Source organism: Bison bison, unplaced genomic scaffold (assembly GCF_000754665.1).
Source record: "Bison bison bison isolate TAMUID 2011002044 unplaced genomic scaffold, Bison_UMD1.0 scf7180017864492, whole genome shotgun sequence".
NCBI classification, from domain to species: Eukaryota; Metazoa; Chordata; class Mammalia; order Artiodactyla; family Bovidae; genus Bison; species Bison bison.
Window position 1 is genome coordinate 2098104 of NW_011495051.1, and position 7377 is coordinate 2105480.

Below are 7377 nucleotides of genomic sequence, written 5' to 3' on the forward strand. Positions count from 1 at the left end.
TGGGTGAAATTGTATATCCAGAGGTTTTAGGGTATCTAGATGCTCAGCTCTAGAATGTCATGTCAGGACTGGTGGTCAGCCACTGGACCTGGTGGTCCAGTGGCTAACACTCCACCTTCCAATGCAGTGGACGATGTGGGTTCAACCCCTGGTCAGGGAACTAGATCCCACATGCAGCAATAAGAGCTCAAATGTTGCAGCTAATAGATACTGCATGCAAAAAATAAGACCTGGAGCAGTCAAATAAATAATAAATAAATAAATTTTTTTTTAATTCATTGAGCTGTTTGCTTATAATGTATGCACGTATGCTACACGCAGATAAAAAGTTTAAGAAGCACAGTGATGAGAAGGAGAAAGAGATTTCCGACCTCCTCCCCAGGTCCGCGAGAGCTTACAAAGACGGTGGGAACAGCCTTAAGCTGAGATAATTCGTGGTCTGCACCCTCCAACCTCACCACGGCAGGGACCCACATTCTGTGACCGAGAATCACATCAGGCAATCAAGGTGGTGTTTGTTCCCACCACAGCACAGAGCTTCACAGAACGTCCCTGTTGAGGATGACTTAAAATTCTGAAACGAGAATTGGCTGTAAACGTGCAACTCCCAATCTCTAGGACGCAGGCCGTTTCTAGGCTCAAGTCCGGATGGTTTCAGGGTCAGACGCGACGGTGTTCTTTGTGGTCCTGATGCTCACGGATGCAGGCGGCGCCTGCGCGCCCTCTGGTGGCCTCAGCTTCTAACATACGGGGGCCAAGTCCAGAGGGTTCAATGTGTGTTCTGATCATTGATTCAAATAATTCATTTTGAAAGGCTGGGGTCGATTTTGGGGAGGGGTCAGATCGGGCGTGGAAGCCAACTCAGTTTGGGGTTTTCAGGTTACCTAGGTTGGGATGAAATCTTTACTGCAAAGATAACAGGAGCATTCTAGAGCCAGTGAACAAGTTAATTAAAAAACATTTTTTTTTTAGCCCTGCTAAGCTGTTTGACTGTATAGAGCTTCTCCATCTTTGGCTGCAAAGAATATAATCAATCTGATTTCGGTGTTGACCATCTGGTGATGTTCATGTGTAGAGTCTTCTCCTGTGTTGTTGGAAGAGGGTGTTTGCTATGACCAGTGCGTTCTCTTGGCAAAACTCTATTAGCCTTTGCCCTGCTTCATTCTGTACTCCAAGGCCAAATTTGCCTGTTACTCCAGGTGTTTCTTGACTTCCTACTTTTGCATTCCAGTCCCCTATAATGAAAAGGACATCTTTTTGGGGTGTTAGTTCTAAAAGGTCTTGTAGGTCTTCATAGAACCATTCAACTTCAGCTTCTTCAGCGTTACTGGTTGGGGCATAGGCTTGGATTGCCGTGATATTGAATGGTTTGCCTTGGAAACGAACAGAGATCATTCTGTCGTTTTTGAGACTGCATCCGTTTTTGATATTGCATCCAAGTACTGCATTTCTGACTCTTTTGTTGACCATGATGGCTAAGGGATTCTTGCCCACAATAGTAGATATAATGGTCATCTGAGTTAAATTCACCCATTCCAGTCCATTTTAGTTCACTGATTCCTAGAATGTCGACATCTCTTGCCATCTCCTGTTTGACCACTTCCAATTTGCCTTGATTCATGGACCTGACATTCCAGGTTCCTATGCAATATTGCTCTTTACAGCATCGGACCTTGCTTCTATCACCAGTCACATCCACAAGTGGGTATTGTTTTTGCTTTGGCTCCATCCCTTCATTCTTTCTGGAGTTATTTCTCCACTAATCTCCAGTAGCATATTGAGCACTTACCGACCTGGGGAGCTCCTCTTTCAATATCCTATCATTTTGCCTTTTCATACTGTTCATGGGGTTCTCAAGGCAAGAAGACTGAAGTGCTTTGCCATTCCCTTCTCCAGTGGACCACATTCCGTCAGACCTCTCTACCATGACCTGTCTGTCTTGGGTGGCCCCACATGGCATGGCTTAGTTTCACTGAGTTAGACAAGGCTGTGGTTACTCCTTGGAAGGAAAGTTATGACCAACCTAGATGGCATATTCAAAAGCAGAGACATTACTTTGCCAACAAAGGTCCGTCTAGTCAAGGCTATGGTTTTTCCAGTGGTCATGTATGGATGTGAGAGTTGGACTGTGAAGAAAGCTGAGCGCCGAAGAATTGATACTTTTGAACTGTGGTGCTGGAGAAGACTCTTGAGAGTCCCTTGCACTTCAAGGAGATCCAACCAGTCCATCCTAAAGGAGATCAGTCCTGGGTGTTCATTGGAAGGACTGATGCTGAAGCTGAAACTCCAATACTTTGGCCACCTCATGCGAAGAGTTGACTCATTGGAAAAGACCCTGATACTGGGAGGGATTGGGGGCAGAAGGAGAAGGGGACGACAGAGGATGAGATGGCTGGATGGCATCACTGACTCGATGGACGTGAGTATCAGTGAACTCCAGGAGATGGTGATGGACAGGGAGGCCTGGCGTGCTGCGATTCATGGGGTCGCAAAGAGTCGGACATGACTGAGTGACTGAACTGAACTGAACTAAAGCTTCTTGAGGGATCTTGGATCCCCCACCAGGGACTGAACCTGGGCCCTTGGCAGTGAAAGCATGGAGTCTCAACCACTGAATCACCAGGGAATTCTCCTGAACAAATTATGTTTTGCTGCTGGCAAAATGGTTTGGTATATTTGTTTCTCTGACATGTTTATCAAGGGTCTACTGTGTGCTGTAGGGCAGGGCTTCTCAGCCTTGGCCCTGCTGATATTCAAGGCAGGATGAGCGACTGAACTGAACTGAACTAAACTGAGCACTGGGGGGTTGGAGCAGCATCCCTGGTCCCCAGGGTGATAAGCACAAATGTCTGTCTCCCAGACATCACCTGGTGTCTCTAGGAGCCAGAACTTCTCCCAGGTGAGTCCTCTTGCTTATGCAAAAGAGAGACACATCTTGTTTCCACCTCATTGCTCCACTGGACTTAATCCGGGTGGGATTTGCCATCTAGCTCCTAGGATTTATGCACCAAGGGTGTGGGGATGCAGAGAACAGTTTTCCTGACCCCATGGACTGTAGCAGCAGCTGCCTTAAGTCTCAAGACTCAACCCACTCCTGGAAGCTTTCTCCAAGGCACAACTTATGCTAAATCTATGTTTAATTGCCTTTTTTTTTTTCCTTTACTCAATACACTTCTGACAGTAATATTCAGAAATATCCTATGGGCGACAGACGATGCGATGTTTGGTTGGCATCACTGACTCAATGGACATGAATGTGAACAAACTCTGGGAGATAGTGAAGGACAGGGAAGTCTGGTGTGCTGCAGTCCATGGGGGTCACAGAGAGTAAGAACCACTTAGGGACTGAACAACAGCACTCGTGTGGGATCAAGCAGCGAGTCTCCAGGATACACATCTCATCGGGTTACCTAGAAAAGCCACTGGATTCTGGGATGAGATGCTGACAGTGACCCCATTTTTTTTTTTTTAATCCATTTCCCTCTTCCCCACGCTTCCAGTGGTTCCAAAACAGAATGTTTCTGGATCTTTCCTGTACACTTAGACTGGGTGTGGGGTCAGTTCGGAAGAGGCTGTGCAGGGCCTCCCTGAGATGGGCACACGGGATGGGAGGAAAGGAACCCAGACCATCTAAGAAGACCTATGGGCCATGTTAGATGCTCCTGGAAAACACAACTCCTATTCCTGTGCCAACGCTGATGCTCAGCATGAGCTTCTCCAAACAGGTCTGTCCCAATCCCCTGAGATGCTTGCTTAACACACAGAACCTGGTGGACTTTCCTGGTGGTCCTGTAGCTAAGACTCTGTGTTTCTAAGGCAGGGGGGCTGGGTTCAATCCCCGGGCAGGGAACTAGATTCTGCATGCTGAAGCTTAGAGTCTGTATGCCGCAACAATAGCAAGAACAAAAAAAGACTGCATTTGCCACAGCTGAGACCCAGCATAGCCAAATAAATAAGTAAAAATAAAATGCAGAACTGGTAGCACATGCATGCTCAGTTGCTCGGTTGTGTCCTACTCTTTGGGACCCCACGTACTGTAGCCCACCAGACTCCTCTGTCCACGGGATTCTCCAGGTAAGAATACTGGAGTGGGTTACCATTTCCTCCTCCAGAAGATCTCCCCAACCCAGGGATTGAACCTGCATCTCTTCTGTCTCCTGCATTGGCAGGTGAGTTCTTAACCACTGATCCATCTGAGAAGCCCTCAGAACCAGTAGAGGGCTCCTAAATAAATTCAGGAGAATGCCTGGACTTGACCAATATTTCTCAAATCCTTTGGTGTGTGGAGCAGCAACCCTGGTCCCTACCCACTCGATGCCAGGAGCATCCTTCAGTGCCAACATCCAAAAATATCTCCAGATATCACCTATCGTCCCCTGATGGGGGCAAGGTTTCCTCTATTGACAACTACCAACCCAGGTGAATTTTCAGAGTTTATGGGGGGGTGGGAGGAAGGTATCAGGGATAAAGACCCTCAGATGACTTCAACAGCAGCCCAGATGGGGAGCACTTCATCCTCCTAGCTGAGCTGAGGGCCACCAGCCCATCCTTGCTCATCGCAGACAAGGAGGGAACAGGTTTAACCGGCACCATGGAGCATTAAGACTTTGCTAAGGGACTTCCCTGGTGGTCCAGTGGTTAACACTCCGTGCTTTCACTGTAGGGGGCGCGGGTTCCGTCCCTGGTCAGGGGACTAAGATCCTGCATGCTATGCAGCCAAAAAAATAATTTTGCCAAAAGCTCATTCCAGAAGGTTGGTAAGTCTTAGATTTTTCTCTCTGAAGAATTCTTGCTCAAATGGATTGGCATAAACTGAGACCTATGTAGAGGTGAGCTGGGGGAAGAGTGGAGGTGGCAGGAGGGTCCGTAAAGACCCGAGATGCTAAGACTCCTGCCAGACCTGGAACCTGATGATTCATTTTTGAACATGCCTGCACTTCACAGAGGCTGCACAATCAGAGCCCTCTGGTTGGCTGGGAGACTTCACTGAACTCAAGCCTGTGGTGGACAGATCCTAAGGCACTCCAAAATCCCACATCCTAGAGGTCACGCCCTGTGTAATCCCCTCCTGTCGGTGTGTGGCTAGATCAGAGACTCCTAACCAATAGAATAGATGGTGACCATCATTCCTGAGACTCAGCCACGTTGCCTAAGTTTCCAACCTGGGAGCTGAAGCCAGCCAGACTTCCTCTCTCCTGCTGCTTGGGTGAAGCAAGTGCTGACAGCAATACCTGGGAAATTGTGGAACGCTAGCTATTGACCCCCAGAGGTGTCCACATCCGAATCCCCAGAACCCATGAGTATGGTTCCTTACATGGCAAAAGGGACTTTGCAGGTGGGATTATGAAGGACCTTGAGACAAGAGATGATCCTGGATCACCCAAGGAGGAGGATGTCCTGTGTTGTCATGAGGAGGCAGAGCGCGCTTTGACACAGACAGCGGGGGTGAGGCTTCTGTGTGAAGAGAGAGGCAAAGACTACGGTGATGTGGTCACAAGCCAAGGACACCGAGGCTCGGAAGCTGGAAGAGGCAGGAAGGACTCTACCCTGGAACCCCTGAAGCGGCAGGGCCCTGGCAGACACCTTGCTTTTGGACGGACCAACTGATTCCATGCTCCTGCTTCTAGAACTAAGACGCTCAATGTGTGTTGGTTTAAGCCCCTGAGTCTGTGGTATTGAGAGAGTTATTTCCTAGGCAGGTTGATAGGGAGTCTAGGGGTCCCCAAGGAGAGAAGGGTCTGGAATTCTCAAGGAGGAAGAAAGGACAAACTTTTCTTTCTCCACATTCCTTAGGATTATATAACAATAATGTATCCTGCCTAAGGACAGTCTTTGGATTCAACTTTCTGTTATCTTAAAATGTTAATTATGGGAATAGACCTGGTCTTTACAAGGACGTATCTTGCCTGAGGACAGTGTTATCTTAAAATGTAAATTATGGGAGTGGGTCTGATGAGGTCTTTACAACCTCCAGACATTCTTTGGATTATATAACCTCATTGTTAACACTATCAAGGGGGTACTCTTTCTGCCCCCTTCTGATGCCTATGTCAGAAGCTTTCTCTATCTCCTTTATACTTTAATAAAACTTTATTACACAAAAGCTCTGAGCGATCAAGCCTCGTCTCTGGCCCCGGATTGAATTCTTCTCCTCCGGGGGCCAAGAATCCTGGTGTATTCGCGTGATTCAACAACAACCTTTCAGTATGAGGACAACCCCAGGAAATGAATACAGGAAGCCCTGGGGGCACAGAGCTAAGGGAGGTTAGGCCTTGACTTACCACACCATAAAGACTAAACTGCAGATGGTCTATGGGCAGATAAGACTGAGGCCTTGGCTGAGACCCTGAACAGAGGCCCCAGCTGAGCCTCACTGGTTTCTGACCCACAGACACTGGGAAGGAACCAGTTCTGAACCACTGAGTTTGTGCCAACTTCTGCTTTTGGTGGCACTTCATGGCTTGCTGGATCTTAGTTCCCAGAGCAGGGATCAAACCCAGGCCGTCAGCAGTGAGTGGGTAGTCTTAAGCACTGCACCACTAGGGAAGTCTATTATCTCAGTTTTTAAAGAGGGACCACTTCCTCAGGCAGGTAGCTGGAGCGACATAAATGCCAGTCCACCCTTCCGTGGGACACAGCCAGGACTTGCCTCTCCTTTGCTCTGATAGAGCTCTCATGCCCACAGTAGCATGGGGGATGGACTCCTCTTCTTCCTGAACTTCGTGACTTACCAGCCACCATCCAAGTGGCACGGAACATGGGGAGGTCACCTCAGCAGAACACAGCAGCTCAAGGTCACTAGAGGCTATGAGGACACCCACTGGAAGCCAGAGGTCACAGCCAAAGAAAGTGGCATGGCCCAAAAGCATTTCCACAGCCCAGCGACCCGGGGGAGTCGAGTGCAGGCCTGACACCCCCTGCACCTACACACGTGTCAGCCTCTGGACAGGGAGTGAGCCAGACCCATCAACACATGGATTTAGCCCAAGGGGGTTCCCAGTCTGACTTCTGGCCTCCAGGATGGAAATACTGTGTGTGGTTAAAGGCCACTAAATTTGTGAGATTGTCTCCAAGGTGACAGGGAAGGCACACACAACCTGGGTCAATGGTTCAGGGTGACCCATGCAGGGTCCACGCTGGGGGTTCCCGGAAGCTCTGGGAGGTGAGGGGGTGGGGGCAGAGCGGCACTGAGAGGTCCACACAGATGCCAGCAGAGGTCACGATGTCTATTTATTCCCCACACGTTACCTTGTCACCATGGTAGCACTCATGAGTTAGGATGCCTTGCGGGATGTGTGTGGGGCTGTCTCTCTCTGAGTTACCTACACACACAGTACTGGTACGGTGTCGCCTCCCACACGACCTGACACCACCAGG